At 37.6% G+C, this 18,063-nt stretch overlaps 1 pseudogene; it reads right to left on the reverse strand.

The window, feature by feature from the left end:
* Positions 1 to 323: 323 nt before the first annotated feature.
* LOC106847067 (amine sulfotransferase-like) overlaps positions 324 to 18,063 on the reverse strand; it is a 175,475-nt pseudogene continuing 157,735 nt past the window's right edge.

Genomic DNA, 18,063 nt, shown 5'->3' on the forward strand with positions numbered 1-18,063 from the left:
ATGAAAATATTAAATATGAAAAAAGAATACTAGCAGTTTTTAAAAATCGCTAAAGCTTCCATTTCAAGATAGGAAATTGATTACATGTCATGGCTGCCTTTTGGTCAAGAATTTAGGAATTATCAAAAGTAAAATAAAAATCGTTCCATAATTACATGCAAAACAATAAGAAGAATCCTCTTTTGATCAGCAACTGAGGTTTCCCTGGAAATAGAAAACAGTCTACAGATGGCAAATGATGTAAAGACTACTACATTAATATTTATTAATCACTGAGGTTTTTCAATAATGATCCAATTATAGTCAAAGATTAAAGTGTGTAATTAAATATATTTGTTTTCTGAAAGTGTTTTCTTAGGACTTTTTGTGCTAAGCTTAGAATTCTATTCTTCATTTATATCCCAGATGAATGACAAAGGAAAATCTTTCATCTTCCTTTGGAAAATCTTGTCAAACCTTTCATTATACTCCACAGTCATGCGATTTTTCCAGTCTCCAGTGATACCTGGAGGAAAGACAAAGAAATTGCTTCAGTGAAGTTTGGGGGGGCACAGGGGGTATGATAACTTAGTGTTGGGAGAAACATTGTTTTCCCCCTTTATTTTTCTCCCCACTCCGTTCCTAGTTCCTCCTCCACATGGCTATGACTCTTCACCCTCCCACTTTATGGGAAGCAGGTAAACAAATTTATCATTGCAATTATGGTATACGTAGATATAATCAGCCCACCTTCTCAGCTGTCAGCCACCCAGGAAAGATGGAAATTACCACAACTTGATCACTAGTTTGTTCCAGGTTAACACTGGTTATTTTATTTTACAGAAGTCTTTTAAAAATTCCACAGGATCAGATGTCATTGAACTTATACTTACTGATGACATAGCACGCGGTCAGCTATCATTGAGCTAATATTTACTGAAGAGGACATGGATGCTCAGAAGATTTTTTTAAATTAGCCCAAGATCATACAGTTTATAATGGCAGAGCTGAAATTACTCCATCTTTGTGCAATTTAGGTATCAGACAGCCTTAAAGTAAGCTTACAGAGATACAAAGTTGTGGTGACAAGTAGCAGCTGATAGAAGCAGAAGCAAATAAAGAAACACAGATTTTAAAAACACACTAAACTGAAAACAAACAACTGAAACAAACTAAAATCCTGAACAAAAAGGCTGAAAACACAAACAAAAACTCAGTGCAGGAGTCAAGAGCCAATGCAAACAATGCTCAGGTAGGTAACATCAAAGAGAGAAGTGTTTTTGTATCTGCAAAATAAACATACGGGAATTGCTTCACTTCCACAAAGAAATTTTGCTGACTCCTGTTATTCTTATTGGCCATATCAGTATCTCATTTTCAGGTGTGTTAAAGACATCGGAACATACAAAATTCTCTTTTTTCAAAAAAACCCAAAATGCAAGTGCAACAATACTGGCAGTTGACAATGACCTTGGCATCTAGAACACAATAGAGTGTGCTGGGGTTAATGGTAAAGGGCATGTCCCCTCTTCAGGTTGGTTTAGTGTTACCATGCTTCATATTTTTCAAGAGAGAGGAAAGATAGACGTAAGAGATGAAGGCAAAGAAATACCAACTTCGAGAAATACAAAGCCAGTATTTGTTGCTATTTCACATAGAGGGACATAACCATATAATTTCTACATCTGTAATTTTGTATTACACATTTTCCATGTACTAAATTTAAAAAATCATAAAATATAATTAAGAAGGACTGCATAAAATAATAAAAATATTACAATATTCAAATTTATCAGTTGTATGAAGAATTCCTTCATTCTAAAAATGGAATCACCAGAGGCCAGATAAATGAGACATTACTATACATTTTTATGATGTGAGATTCTGTTTTCACAAAAGAGATGTTATATTCCCTCCCAATAAGAAAAGAAGACCAAATTTGTGCTGTTAATTCTCCGCTGAGGGAGATTTAGGATAAATCACAGAGATGTAAGAGGGGCCAGTGAAATCCAACAGACCCATCATTGCCTCATCATCAACGCTGAGTCCATGTTAATGAGGGGAAAGAGTCTTACACTAAATGAAGATCCATTTTGTGGGAGGCACTGTGCTAGGCACTGGTAGATTCTCAGGGGCCATATAAAGACCTTGTGATTTTAGATTACTTATCAGATACCTTCAGGATCCAAATAACATAGTCTCAGGGAGAGCACCAAGCAGAGATCATGGGAAATCAACTCTCTGGAGAAGGGAAGACGACCGTGAAGGCTTCATTTTGGAGACTCCGCCAAGAACCCCAGAGGCTACACTTTGGTCCATTTGCACCACAATCCAACACAACCATTCACTGCTGACCTTCATTATTGTGAGAAAAATAGCTTTCTTGTCTTTTGTCCTCAGGTTGGCTGCTTAGTATATTTCCATAATTTGCTAATGGGTCATACTTCATGTTCTGAAAAGTGACCTGTCTTACAACAGCATCCATGGCCTCCTCATTCAGATCTTTCTCCAGAAATTTACAGACTTTTGACACAGAATTTCTGAGATAAACAGAGTATGAAAATTATGCAAATTATAAGAAAGAAGACTCATACAAACGTTAAAGCTAATATCATTATGGGAGTGAAAAATATAGGTGCTTAGGCTGGTTGTAAATTTGGAGTTGGACAATGAGAAGTGACTTCATATTCCTCTTTGTAAATTGATCTTTCATTTGTCTGCTGTTTTAGTGTTGTTTAGTTTCATTTCAGGAGCACCCGTATTTTGTTTTATCTGTTCACAGACATTTTGGGAATAACTACCAAATGTCAGACATTTCCCTGGGGGGTGGTGCAAGTGAACAGAGGGGTAACAATGCAATCAGTGCTGGGGGTTGAGTATGAGGACCTATGGGGAGAGACTAACTGTGTAACAGAATTCAGAGAAACTTTCAAGAAAGAAGAAAACTTTGTTCTGGGTCTTATAGGGAAAAGAGGAATTTTCTGTAGAGACAAAACTGGAGATACATAGTCTAGAAAAAAAGAAGCAGGGGGCTGGCCCCGTGGCCGAGTGGTTAAGTTCATGTGCTCTGCTGCAGGTGGCCCAGTGTTTCATTGGTTTGAATCCTGGGCACGGACATGGCACTGCTCATCGAACCACGCTGAGACAGCGTCCCACATGCCACAACTAGAAGGACCCACAACGAAGAATATACAACTATGTACCGAGGGGCTTTGGGGAGAAAAAGGGAAAAAATAAAAAATCTTTAGAAAAAAAGAAGCAGCCTATGCAACACTATAATTGCATGGAATGTGTGAGATATCAGGTCATTGAAATATTAGAAGGTAAATATCCCCGAAGCTTGATGGGGACAGGCCCGGGATAAGAAAGTCAGGAGCCGTGTCTGGAGACGCAGGACGAGGTCATATGGTGAGGAGGTGGCAACAGAGTAAGGAAAAAAAGCCCTTTTTGTCCCAGTTTCCTCTCTTTCTGCTTTAGATGCTATAATATGAAGACATGAATTTGGAACAGTGACAACCATTTGCAACTATGAGAAGAGACATCGTTGTCACACCAAAGGTGATAAAAAGGAAAAATAGAAAATGCATAGGACATTCATGACATCCTTGAGTTGCCAGCCTCGGGATAGCCTATCTCTGGATTTCAGTCAATAAACAATAGCTATTCCTATGTTTTAAGCCACTTATAGCTGCCTGTTACTAGGAGCTGGATTCTTCCTGATGATACAGAGACATTCTCATTTAATTTGTCATAAAGTGCTTAAATGAAAACAGCACAGAAAAAGTTGAAGTTCACAAGAAATGCATCCCAGGTTGAAGAGCGTAAAATCTAGAATGTTAGAAGGATGAATAATGCAGAAAATGAAATTAATAATCCATGAGACACCAATAGCCTGGTTCAAAAAGATCAAACATGCAGGACCACGTACGCACACAGACAATCCCTCACACATATATGATTTTTTTTAAAGAAATTTTATGTCATTAACTGTAAATGGAAACCTGGTAAATGAAATTCAGAAGCGATACAGGAAATAAGTCTCATGCTACACTTAATCTTGGATCTCGAATTTAATATTGTTCTTTTGGTTCTGGACATGGACAATTCAATAGGCCAGGTTGGGTTACAGCTTAGGTTAAATCAGAAATGTAATCTCATCTCACCTTCTTCATCTCCTCATGTATCGTGAAGTGAATATTGAAGTGGCTTCTGTGCTCATACCAACCTTTGATATGGTAAAACTAAAGGCTTCCTACCACTGTGGGAAGAACAGATAAGTAATTGGGTAAAAATGTCGAACAGGTTGAAATGTAAGCCATAGTCGTCTTATGGGGTACAGAAATCTTTAGTACGAAAAGAAGGCAAAGGAAGTCTGTTTCTAGATTCAAGATTTTCCCTGTCACATGATTCTAGGAGAATCCTAGAGCTGCCACTAGGAAACAACTGCATGAATTCAAGGAGAAAACCATCCCTTACAAGTGTGTTTTGTATAAACAGAAAAGCAGCTTAAAGTGGGGTTAGGAAGAACCCAAAATGAAGATCAGTCAGAGGAACAAATCCACTCTTTCCCACTCCCCCCACTGTCCCCAAACACACATACAGCTCTTTCCCCACTCCATGGACCACTGTGGGCTCCCTGATGAGTCACTTCAGCTCTGCACAGTGGATTAGAGCCTACGCTTAGTTCTCCTGTGTGAGACCATCGTCTATCTCAGCAGGCCTTGGTCCTACTCAACCAGCTACACTGGCTTCTCAGAAGAGAACGTGGAACAGAATTTAGTCAAGTAGAAGCTGCTGGGAGGCACCACATGTGACATGTAGTACCAAAGCACCAAATGTACTGTGATCTAAACTGAGCTCCCTTCTCAGCTGAGCTGAACAGAAACTTCTGAGCTAGTGAAACACTCATCTATTCACATTCCTTTCACAGATTGATCTAAATCTGCCCTGGTAATAGGACTTTGTAATCTAGACATCACCTGGGAGTGGGTGAGCATGAGCAGAATTTGTATGAATGGCAGGACCTGGTCATCCAAGACAACGCTGCCAACTGGCTTCAGAAACTGACCACTGACCCCTGTTTGCCTCTATTTTATGATCCATTTTTCCCTCTGTCAAATTCATTAAACTTAAAACTCACCACAGGAGAGCAAACTTAGTGCTTAATTTGTGAGTTCAATTACCTTTTCCTTCTAGAAATAGTTCCATGAATTCCTCAATGGTAGCTGTAGCTTTATATTCTGTCAACTTATATGAAAAATTAAAATATGAGCAGATAACATCCTGAGAGTTTCTGTATGTGTAAATAACCTTATAAGAAAGAAAGGAATCATTGTTTCTGAGGCTTTCATTCTGTTGTATTTTCACCTGAATACATTTCAGTTGGGTGAAGCCTGTTATTTTGAGCTTTCACAATTTCCTAACCATGTCATGTACATGCTCTGCCCTCTCCTTTGAATTTCAGGTTTACCCTTCTCTGCAATGCCTCTCGTTCCTAGCTTCATCTATTGACTATCAATTACTCTCCAAGACACATCTCAGAAGTTCCCTCTCCTTATCTCTCCCAGACAGGGGGAGCAACTTCATTCTGTTGCTCCTACACCAACTAGATAATACATGTGAAAATGTTTCATAAACTATAAAATTATATGAGAATACAAATAAAGGACTAAAAGATTTTCAATCATACTATAAAATTTGGAATGTATTTTTCTCATCCTTCAGTATCTAATTTACGTATTCCTTATGTTTTTATCCTCATAGAATAAAACACAAGCTTTTAGCACACAGAAATTACTTCTTACATAGTTTATACATTGAAGGAATAGAGGATTAATTTTAAAACTTGGTTATTATAATCAACCAGAAGAAATAATTTTGTAATAACAATTAAGCAACTCAATCATATTGGGATACAAAATAGCATCAATATCTGTCCCAACCCTTGGTTAAGTGGCTTATTCAGTGTCTGTACAGAATATTCAGGGGCTCTGGACAAAACCCAGGTCCTGCATTCATTGTGAAATGGCATGTACATCTTTTGTTACGTCTCTTGGGAAACATCCAAGTTGGGTACAGGGAAGTTTTCGTCTACCTGTCACCTCCCTGCACACTGGAGCCAACCCTGACTGCTGGGGGATGAATTGATGGATTCTGGGTGTATCTGAGGCTCTCCTTATCCCTCAGTGAACCCCCACTGCACTGAAAGAGAGTCCTTCAGCCATGAGACTTGGTTGATATCAACAAAGTGGGTGATAATATCAAACAGACATCTACAATGGTTAATAGTTCTTTAAAGGAATGAATAACTCCCCTGCACATGAAGGAAGGGAGTCCCTTTCAGTCTCTTCCTATGATTCTTCATGGCTCTAGCTTTGGGTTTGAGAATGGCTGCTTGTCATACAACCATTGCTTATGTAAAAGTGACAGTGGTATCACTGAGTAACTTACGTCATGCATCCTGGTCCTGCCCCTCTAAGGCAGACAATAATACCAGTTATTAATATAGGAAAGCTGGGAAGGGGAGTCAAAAGTTCCATTTGGATATTTGAAATTTGAAATCTCTGTTAGATGTAGAATGGGAGACATCAAATAGATAGTTTATATGACTCTAGAATCAAGGGGAGAAGTAAACTACGTAGAGATTGTACTTAAAGTTATGTGATTGGATAATATTACCTAGGGATTAACTGCAGAGCAGGAAGAGGAGAAGACCAAGCCAAATACATGGGAATCATCATCACTTGGAGGTTGGACAGAGATGGAGAAGCCAGGAAAGAGGAAGGAGCACTGTCTCAGAATGACATTGCATAAATTAGAGAAAACCCCAGATAACATTTCCTCAACAGCAGAGGGATTGAGTTTTTCTCACAAACCATGCAGGCCCAAGATCAGAATGAACAAGTCACATGGACTTCTCATCTCAAAGCTGTCATCAAGGACTTGTAGTCTTCACACTTTTCTACTCTGACATGATAATCCACCTCCATGTCCCAGACGGCTACCAATTTTGCTTTCCCAGGGTCTCTTTAAAAGAGTGAAGGAATCTTTTCCCAGAAGACACTCAATAAACTTCTTCTCCTGTGTCGCTGGCCAGAAGTATATCACGTATCTGTGGCAAATCAATCACTGCCAGGAGACTGGGACCAATATGATTGGCTTGGACCAGCCCAACTGTACTCCTTCAACTGGTGATTAAACTGTTTGTCCTGAAACACATAAAGGAAAGATTTCCAAACTAAGTGGGAGCTCTGTTGATATGAAAGAAAAGAAGAGGGAATAGTTGTTGGATAGTATAAGTATCCCTTGAGGTACACTGAAAGCCGGGGATCTAGGGTTTGGTTAGGTAGGAAAAGAAATTGTTTAGAGAAGGAGAAAGTGACCAACTGTCAGATGCACTGATAGACTGAGGAAGATGATAGAGAATTGATCCCTCGATTTGGAAACTTATAAGAAATGTGACATTGACATTGAGGGTTCAATGAAAGAGTGGGGACAGAAGCTCAATACTGTTAAGAAGTTTAGCTCAAAGGAGGCCCAGAAAAGGAGTCAAAGAGAATGATCTAATAAAGAAGAGATAATTAGTGATGAATGGAAAGAAGGAAATAATTTCTCAAGCAAAATGATTAAGGACAGAACAAGGTTTCTCAATAGCAGCACTATTGACATTTTGGGACACATAATTCTTTGTTATGAGGGGCTGCCCTGTGCACTGTAGGGTATTTAACAGCATCCTTGACCCCACCCTAGTCAAAAATGCCTCCAGACAGTTCTGAATATCCTCTGGAGAACACGATCATTCCAACTTGAGAACCAGTAGGGTAAATGAAAGGGGATCTTAACCACGAGCGGAAGGGCCGACATCTAATAAGAGCAAAAGACAGTTTACACATTTCACTTTCTCTTCTTAAAGAAGGAAGGCAGTGAGTAGACACCAATAAGGATAGATATTCTGATTTGCAAGTCATTAACTGAGGGTAGTAGATAGGTGGAGCAGAATGTTATTGAGATTTGTGAAGAGAAAAGAAAGTATCAGAAAAAAAAAGTGAGAAAGCAGAAATTTTAGAGAAGTAGAATATGAGAATTGTGGCTCTAAATTTAAAGACCAGGCATAACTTTTAAGTATTTGTCTTTTTTTTTTTTTTTTTGGTGAGGAAGATTGGCCCTGAGCTAACATCTGTTGCTGATCTTCCCCTATTCCACATGTGGGACTCCACCACAGCATGGCTTGATGAGCTGTGTTTAGGGCTGCATGTGGGATTTGAGCCCGTGAACCCCAGACCACCAAAGTGAAACATACAAACTTAACCACTACACCACCAGGCTGGACCCTGTATTTGTCGTTTTTTCCCTAATCACTATCAGATTCTTGAACATAGATATGGATACATAGCAATTGTGTATAAACAGAGTTAGAGTTTGCCAGCTCATTATAGTAGAGATGAATGGAGCAAGAGAATTTAAACAAAAGGGATTACAGTGTTAAAATATGAAGTCTATGGTGGGCAATGAGAAAAGTGAGGGTACATGAGGGTGATGAGAGAGAGTGAAGAAATGTAGGATGAGGAGACCGGAGATCTGAATGATGCTGACACATCACTGGAATAGGAACACCAGAAAAGGACTAAGAAGGATAGGAGGCAGCAGTCAGATAACAACGTGCTTGAAATCACAATTTAAGTTAGGGCAATGCCTGGTGATTTCTTTACTCAGTCATTCAAAGTTCTACTTGCCAGGCACTGTTCTAAGCACTGCAAACACAGCAGTGAACGAACTTCTACCCCCTCGTGGTTTTACGTTCTAGTTAGAACGATAGAAAATGAAGAAACAAATAAATATGTATTACATCAGTGGTCAATAAGTGCTATAAATAAAGGCAAGCTTATAATAACTGGGTTAAAAAGATGGTAACTGAGGTTGTTTGAGGAGAAGTTGAAGAAATCAACCTGAGAGGCCTGCAGGGCTAGGACAAGAGAAAGTAAGGGCAGAGCCTGAGGAGTAAACTAGAAGGAGGCCAATCCTGCACTCGCACAACCCGGAGACCTAGTCCCTTCTTCAAGTGTGTGCCCAGGGGCCTTGTTTGCCTCACCCTTCCTGGCCCTGCTGGAAGACCATCCACATGAACTTTGAAATAATCCCATGAGTGACAGGAGTCAAAGTAGAAAGGAAGGTGATGAGCCACGAACCGACATTCTCAATGGATGGAGGTGACTGATCCAGGGAGGAAAGCAGAGGGGAAGAGAGAATCACTCCATAGAGAAGAGTGATTTGCTCTGAAATTCCTTTAAACTTCAAAGGAACTAGGCACTTTGAGGGAGAAAAAGGACAAAATCAACTGCAAGTGTCAAAGGGAAGCAGGGAGGGCACTAAGAGCAAAGAAGGTAAGGAATAGCCCATGGCTGAATTAGTAATACACCTAGTTAAAAGAGTATAAATATTAAAGAGTTAACATATTATATATGATATGTATTCTAATATTCTCTTTAATGTAAATTATTCATATATACTCTTTAATTTTTAAATTAGCTGTATTACACATATATCCAAAAAAAAAAAAAAGACAAGGTGAGAAATAAAAGTCAAATGTTAGAAAATAAGAATTCAAATGGCTATTGAAAATTAAAGTCTGTAAAATGCCGCATTTGCGAACAGCTGGATGAATGGAGCATCAGTGCAATGAGAGGAAATAATGAAAAGGGCAGTTAGCTTTCAGCAGTCACAGGCTTTCTGTTTCCTACTTTGGCTTTTTTGTTCTTCAGTTCTCTTGGAACCAAGTAGTGCGGCAGGTGGGTAGAGAATAGATGAGGAGATGGTCTTTCACCAAAATCTATCTTTTGAAAGTTGTCCTCAGGAAAGGGTACGTGATCAGCTGTTTCCAGATTTTCAGTTCTTTTGCGATGTTCTTCAAAATAAATCTAGCACAATAAATGCGGAAAACAGACGATTCCAGTAAGATATTATTTTTTTTTTGTTTTCAATAGCACAGGAATTTTCCAAAATTGTCAATAGATATGCCATCAGTTCTTAAATCATGTAAAATTTGTTATTATGCTTGGTATAATGATAATTTCGTCTGGATGGGATTTTTTTTTTGTTTAAAGCGTAGTTTGGGTAGAAGACAGCAAATATTGCTGTTATTTTTCCTTTTAAGGAGAAGGTCCATTCAAAACTCCATGGGCATTTGTCACATAAATTTATTCTTGCCTCCTTCTCTGTGCTTTCTTCTGCTTCACATAAGGTACTTTTAAATTGTCCTATATGCCTACTTTTATATTTTTTTCCTCAGCCCCAGTCCTACAGTGTTAGCTAACGTAAGCACAGAAAAATAGAATTCCACTGAAGAAGTAACTTTTAATATTTCCTACCTTCCCCATGTTTTCTCACATTGCCCGTGATTTCTACTTAAGGAAATATGTTTATTATAAATACCTAAAGGAGAACCTGTGACACCCACATGTAGACAGAAGAGGAAAGATGATAGCTAAAGTGGGACCCCTGGTTTTTAGTGGGATATGAGAAATCCTCGTGATGACTATTTCAGTTAATTTTAATTAGAGTGGACACTTGTGACCAAATATGTGGGTGAAACTGGCTGCTTTACTTTCCTCACATTTCTTTTGCTTGTTTTATATAAGTAACTATCAAGACTTAAAAGACACCGGCTATAAATGTCGTGCTTCTGATGCTTCCAGTCCAATGTTTTGAAAGGACTTAACCTACCAAAAAGGTCAGAAGTCCCAGTGGGGATACTAACCAGATTTCTGAAGTGAGAAATCTTACTGGCCCCCATCAATTCCAATCCTAGCCTTCCTTCCCAAAGACCTCATCACTCGTGCTAAACAACTGCACCTGATGAGCGAGATCATCGCTGGGCATACGTTCCCTGCTGGCAGGCACAGGTGGTGTCTGCCTTATCTGGTCCTCTGACTGCCTTAGTATTGGTGGTTATGGTTTTCCAGTGGTGCCCCAAGAAGACTATGACCACGTGTGCCTACATAGTATCATGGCTGGAGCTAAAACACAATGAAAACTCATTGTTAGGAAGCTCAAAAGGGGTTTCTTACATCTTCCTCCTTTCCCATGTAACAGATACTACTTCTGCAGGAGGAATCACAGCTTCGGGGGGACTGAAGGGTTACCAGTCTTGACCTTAGGGGGCCACAGGTCCGCAGGGATTCAGGAATATGAGGACTGGAAGACTGAGTCCCCCAGGCAAAATAGGCTTCATTCTTCTCCCCCGCCCCACTTCTGCTTCTATTTCTCCTCCCCTTTCCCTCCCCCAATCCTTTTTCATGCTTCTGTCTCTCTCTTTCTTTTTTTTTCCCCCTTTTTGGGCAACAGGTGTTATTGGAAAGTGATATTAATCATTCTTTTCTGTTCATGCCATATTAATATCACTGTTTCATTCCAGGCCCTCCCTTATCTGTTTATTCTTTTATTCTCATTTCCTACTTCCATTCCTACCCCTGTCTCCACCATAAGCAATCAGTCCTTGGGGTCTAAAGTTCGACCTTCTGTTTTAATGTATTCTTATGAAATGTGTATTGTTGTGTGTACCCGTATTTTCAATCTATGTGCATCATTTCTTACTTTTTCCACTATGCACCATGGTTTTAAGCTCCATTTTTGTGCTACTGCTGATCCATTGCTCCTAATGTCTGCTGCCTGATATTCATGGTGCACAACCCTGCATTGACCTATCCACTTTCTCAATGATGGACACCCCACCACAAACAACACTGCAATGAACATCCTCACTCATGTTCCCTATAGACCTGTATGAGATTTTCTTTAGGATAAATATTCAGGAGAGGAATCTCTTGGTATGTTTGTACTTTATCTGTCCAGGTAGTGGCAGATTTCTGTCCAGGTAGTGGCAGATTGCCCTCCAGAGAATGGCTGCTTCAATATACTCTCCCATTGACAATATGCTAATACATGCAGATATCTATCCACTGCTCGCCAGCTATCAGCATTACTCATCTTTCTAATTCCTGTCAGTCTAATAGGTATAAAGTAATATCTCATTGTTAGCCAATTCTGCATTTCTATGTTTATTTTGGGGGGGGGTGGGTAATTTTATTCCACAAATTTTCAGTTCATTTCTTTGGCTATTTTTGTACTGGGATTTCTTTCCTCTTCTTGTTGATTTGTAGTCTTTATATATTCTAGATATTAATCCTTTTTTTATTTTACACATTGCAAATATTTTCTCTCACACTGTCATCTATTAAATTTGTCCTTGGAATTCTCTGTAAAGTAAAATCCAAAATTCTTAATTTCCATGTAACTGAATTTATCAAATATATTGCCCAGATTTTCTGCTTTGAATATTTATTTAAGAAGCTCTTCCTTATTCCTAGGTCACAATGTTTATCTTGTACATTTTTTCCTAAAATAATTAGCTAGTTTTAGCTTTAATATTAATGTCTTAAATACAAGTAGAGTTTACTGTTGTATGTGGTGCTAGGGATCCAGTTGTATTTTCTCCATAGAGCATACCAGCTTTCCCAACACTAAAGAACCCAACCTTTCCCCATTAATAGGTGAACAATGCTTAAATTTATATTGAATTCCCTTATAAATATAGACTTATTTCCCAGGTATTTCCTGTTTATTTTGCTTATTTGTTTTTGTGTGAATACTATACTGTTTTCCTAACTATAGCCTTGCAAACGTGCAAATATGTGGTATATTATAAGGTGATAAATATTATATTTATATTAGAAAATAAAACAGCAAATAAAATTACAAGTTTTTTGAGTAACGCTGAAGTTTTAGTTATGACCATCCAGAATGCCTTCACTGACAACATAATATTTAAATAAGGACACAAAGGAGGGGAGCGAGTAATCCATGCAGATAACTAGGGGAAAAGCATTCCAAGAAAGAGAAACAGTGAGTACAAATAGCCTGAAGCAGAACCTTGTCTATTATATTTCATTAAGAGCAGAAAAACCAGTGTCACACTGGTAAAAATATTAAGAATATTTTTTCTACCCAAATTTATAGGAAAATCAATACCAATCCTTGTCAAATTCTTCCAAAAAATAGAAGAGGGTGGAATACTTCCAAACTCTTTTTGCAATGCCAGCATTACCCTGATAGCAAAATGATACGAAAAATTACAGGAAAAGAAAATTACAGGCCATTATCCTTGACGAACATGGATGCTAAAATCCTCAACAAAATATTAGCAAACAGAATTCAGCAATACATTAAAAGGATCATGCACTATAATATAGTGAGATTTATCTCAGGGAATAAGGATAGTTCAACATCTGCAAATCAATCAAGGTGATACATCACATTAACAAATTGAAGGATGAAAAACGTATTATCATCTCAATAGATGCAGAAAAAGCATTTGACAAAATTCAACGTTCATTCACAATCAAACTCAACAAAGTGAGTATACAGGGAACATACATCAACATAACAAGGGCCATATACAAGCCCACAGCCATCATGCTTAATGGTAGACATTTGAAATCTTTTCCTCTAAGATCCAGAACAAGACAAGGATGCCCACTCTCACTACTTTTATTGGAAATCCTAACCAAAGCGATGAGGGAAGAAAAAGAAATAAAAGGCACTCAAATTGCAAAGGAAGAAGTAAAATTGTCTCATTTGCAGAAGACATGATTCTATGTATAGAAAACTCTAAAGCCTTCGCCAAAGAACTATTAGAACTAATATATGAATTCATTAAAGTCACAGAATACAAAATCAATATAAAAAATGAGTTGCATTTGTATATACTAACACCAAGCCAGCAGAAAGAGAAAACAATCTCATTTATGATAGTATCAAAAAGAATAAAGTACCTAGGAATAAATTTAACCAAAGAAGTGAAAGATCAGTACATTGAAAACTATGAGACATTGATAAAAGAAATTAAAGAAGAAACAAATAAATGGAAAGATATTCCATTTTCATGAATTGGAAAAATTCATATTGCTAAAATGTCTATACTGCACAAAGCAATCTACAGATTCAGTGCAAGCCCTATCAACATTCCAATAGAATTTTTCACAGAAATAGAACAAACAATCCTAAATTTTGTGTGGAACCACAAAAGACCTGGAATTGCCAAAGCAATCTTGAAAAAGAACAAAGCTGCAGGCATCACACTTCCTGATTTCAAATTCTTTTACAAAATTATAGTAATCAAAACAGTATGGCATTGGTCTTTGAAATGATATTTTTGGATATGACACCAAAAACAAATGCAACATTTGGGACTACTTGAAACTAAAAAGCTTCTGTAAAGCAAAGGAAACCATCAACAAAATGAAAAAGCAACCCTCAGAGTGGGGGAAAATATTTGTAAATCATATGTCAGATAAGGGGTTAATATACAAAATATATAAATAACCCATACAACTCAATGGCAAAGAAACAAACAATTTGATCAAAAAATGAGCAGAGACCCGAATAAACATTTTTCCAAAGAAGACACACAAATGGCCAGCAGGGACATGGAAAGGTGCTCAGCATCACTAATCATCAGGGAAATGCAAATCAAAACTACAATGAGGTATCACCTCACACCTGTTAGAAAGACTGTCATCAAAAAGACAAGAGATAGCAAGTGTTGGCAAGGGTATGGAGAAAAGGCAACCCTTGTGCACTGTTGGTGGGAATGTAAATTGATACAGCCACTATGGAAAACAGTATGAAGCTTCTTCAAAAAATTAAAAGTAGGACTACCATATGATCCAGCAATTCCACTTTTGGGTACATATCTGAAGGAAACAAAAACACTAACTCAAAAAGATATATGTAACTCTATGTCCATGGGAGTATTATTTATTTATTTCCAAGACATGGAAACAACGTAAAAGTCCATTGATGGATGAATGGACAAAAAAAATGTGGTATATATAGTATACCATGAAATATTATTTGGCCATATAAAAAGAAGAAATCCTGCCACTTCTGACAACATGAATGGAACTCTACGGCATTATGCTAAATCAAATAAGTCAGACAGAGAAAGACAATTACTGTATGGTCTCACTTACACGTGGAATCTAAAAAAACCCAAGCTCATAGAAACAATGAACAGATTGGTGATTACAGAGACGAGGGGTGGGTGTGAGGGTAATGGGTGAAGGTGGTCAAAATGTACAAACTGCCAGTTACAAGATTAACATGTTCTTGGGATGTAATGTACAACATGGTGACTATTGTTTCCAAAACTGTATTGCATATTTGAAAGCTGTTAAGAGAGTAAATCTTAAAAGTTCTCAAGACAAAAAAAACATTTATAACTATATGCGGTGATGGATGTTAACCAAACTTGCTGTGGTGAGCATTTCACTCTATACAAATATATATATATATATATATATATATATATATACAATTTCACTATATATAAATATATATATCAAACTGTTACATTGTACACTTTAAACTAACACAATGTTATACGTCAATTACATTTCAATATAACATGGAAAAAATGTTTTTTAAAAAGATACTGATACGTATAAAGTAAAATCTGAATGACAAAGTGTGTCAGCTTCATACGCTTGTCCACTCCCCATACATAAGTACTGCCAACAATTGGTAGGTATACTTGAAATTTTTGTTTATACTGAAGAGGTCCAAATATGCCACCCCAAATGTGCCACTTTGGCATATTATTTTGAGCTGAAAGCACATGAGAAACAGCAGGTGAAAGAATGGCTTTCTGAACTCTCTCTTTTACCTAAAAGCAGGTAATTAAATTTCCCATGAGAAAAGTACCAGTACCTGTGCCAGGAAGAAAAGAAAATTCTTATCACCAGAGAATGAGAATCAACCCAAAAGTGGATCTGTACCATAAACCCACTCAAATAACCCTTATTTTCCACTAGTTTCCTTATTTATTTCCTACTTACCGTCCCACAATTTACTGCCCCTTACACAAGCCCCTTTGTCTAGTCACATGCCCACATTTTTATCGTTCATTGTATAAAAAGATATATAAGCTTTTAGGCCTAATGGCTTCTCTGGGTCTTTATTTTCCTTCTGAGACTCCTATGCACATGTAAAAATGTTAAACAAATGTGTACGGGTTTCTTCTGTTATTGTGTCCTACATCGGATTCTTAGGCCAGTCACAGAACCTGAGAGGGTAGAAGGAAGCATTTCCTCCCCTACAATAAACACTAATATGCATCCATCCATTCATATATCATTTTTCTACACTCAGTCAAATTATGTGGTTTGTGTTGTTTTTCTTTCTCTGTTTCTGTCTCTGTGTCTCTTCCTTGTCCTTGGGGGAATGCACATGCCCCACATCTGAGCTTCTACTTGATTGTAAACTGGATGGGAAGGAACACTGGGCATGTGATGTGTAAAATTACACACTATGGAATGTTGAGGCCTATGGTACAACAGGTGAGAATTATAACTAGAATGGCGATAAATCACAGTCCATTCAAGTGAGCCATTAAGGCTATTTTTAAATATATATCAGTATCTAATTCTTGATGTTCAAGAGCACCATGAAATGCAGTGAAAATAAAGAAATTGCCTTTAGCAACAGGTAGTCCAGGAGCCAGAACATTCATATCTAAAGGAAGTGGTACTTCAATTAAAAATACTTTGGGAAGTGGCAGGGAGAATGTGAATACATGTTAAAAAGTGGGACAAATAAATAGATCAAAAATATTTATGGTAGCCAAAATATACTGCTTCTGTGTGCAATGTGGAACCCAGTCAAGTGGGAGTTGTGATGAAGAAGAGATTGGGCTGCTTGGAGCTTGTGTAGAGTTGTGTGGACATTATAAGAATAGGAAATATTTCTTTCTTCTCATATTTTACTGAACTAATAGGGAATAAAGAAACACAACAAAAAGACAAAAAGGGAGATATCGTGAGTGGGCTCTATTCCTGGGGAGATAAAATATTCAAAGGTAGGGAAAAGTTTAGTGTGATCACAAGAGGGAGGAGAATAGAAAACAAACAAGCTAGACCTAAAATCTCCTTCTACTATCAGACATTACATAAATTCTAGTGTCTCATATTATATTTATATTAGATACGACTGTAAATAATACTGCCACAGTGAATTATATCTTTGTTATAGTATAATATGTTCCTAAATCTCTGAATAAATACATTGGACCCATATCATGGCTAGGTTTATTGAAAATCAAAGCAACACAATTACAAAATATTTTTCCCTTCCATGTAAGATGAGATATCTTACATACATTTAGCCTAGTGTTTAGAAAAATCACCAAACAACTAAAACTCCATAACTAGTGCAGTACAGACAAGCGAAGTGGAGCACAGTATGTCACTGCAGACGGTGCCCCTTTGGTATGTGAATTGTTTTGAACTGAAGGCAATTAAGACCCAGCAAACTCAAGAAAAGCTTTTTACCTCTCCCTTAAGTGTCTGAAGGAATTCAGATGGGGCCTGTACTAGGAAGGGAGCTTTTACTAGAGATAACCTTTCATATCAGAAGACTTATCTGCATGGCTAGACAAACTTCTGTCTATGAAACATTTGTTCTTTTCATCTTCCTGTGAATTTTCTTGCTCCCCTCTGAACCCGCAGCCCCCTACTACCTTCACCTTAGCTCAAGATGGTATACAAGCCTCATCGCCAGACTGTCTTTAAGTTTTCGTATCATTGTGGGGCTCCCATAGATATCTAATCAAATTTGTTTTTCTTCTGATAATATGTCTTACATGAATTTAATTATTAGACAAGCCAAAGAACCTAGAAGAGTGAAGGAAAAACTTTTCCACCCTACACAAGAGTGCAACTACACGCCATAGGAGTTAGCTGAAATGAAGAGTGAATTCTGATACAAATGCAAGTAAGAAGCGTAATTGTGTTGCTGCTCTTGGAGAAAGATACAGATGAAGACTAAATATTGCACAAAGAGATGTATTGATTGAACAGTTAGCAGCGCTCCAAGAATCAATAATTCACTGAAAAGGAAGAATTAGGCTGATGCTGACATGCAGATCTTCCAGTAGACAGGTGCAAAATTCTGATCAATTTACCAGAAATAATGGATGGTAAATGGTTTAAATAGCTCAAAGCTACTCAAGACTGCTGGGTAGGGTTCAAAGTC

Source organism: Equus asinus, chromosome 24 (genome assembly GCF_041296235.1).
Source record: "Equus asinus isolate D_3611 breed Donkey chromosome 24, EquAss-T2T_v2, whole genome shotgun sequence".
Classification (NCBI taxonomy): Eukaryota; Metazoa; Chordata; class Mammalia; order Perissodactyla; family Equidae; genus Equus; species Equus asinus.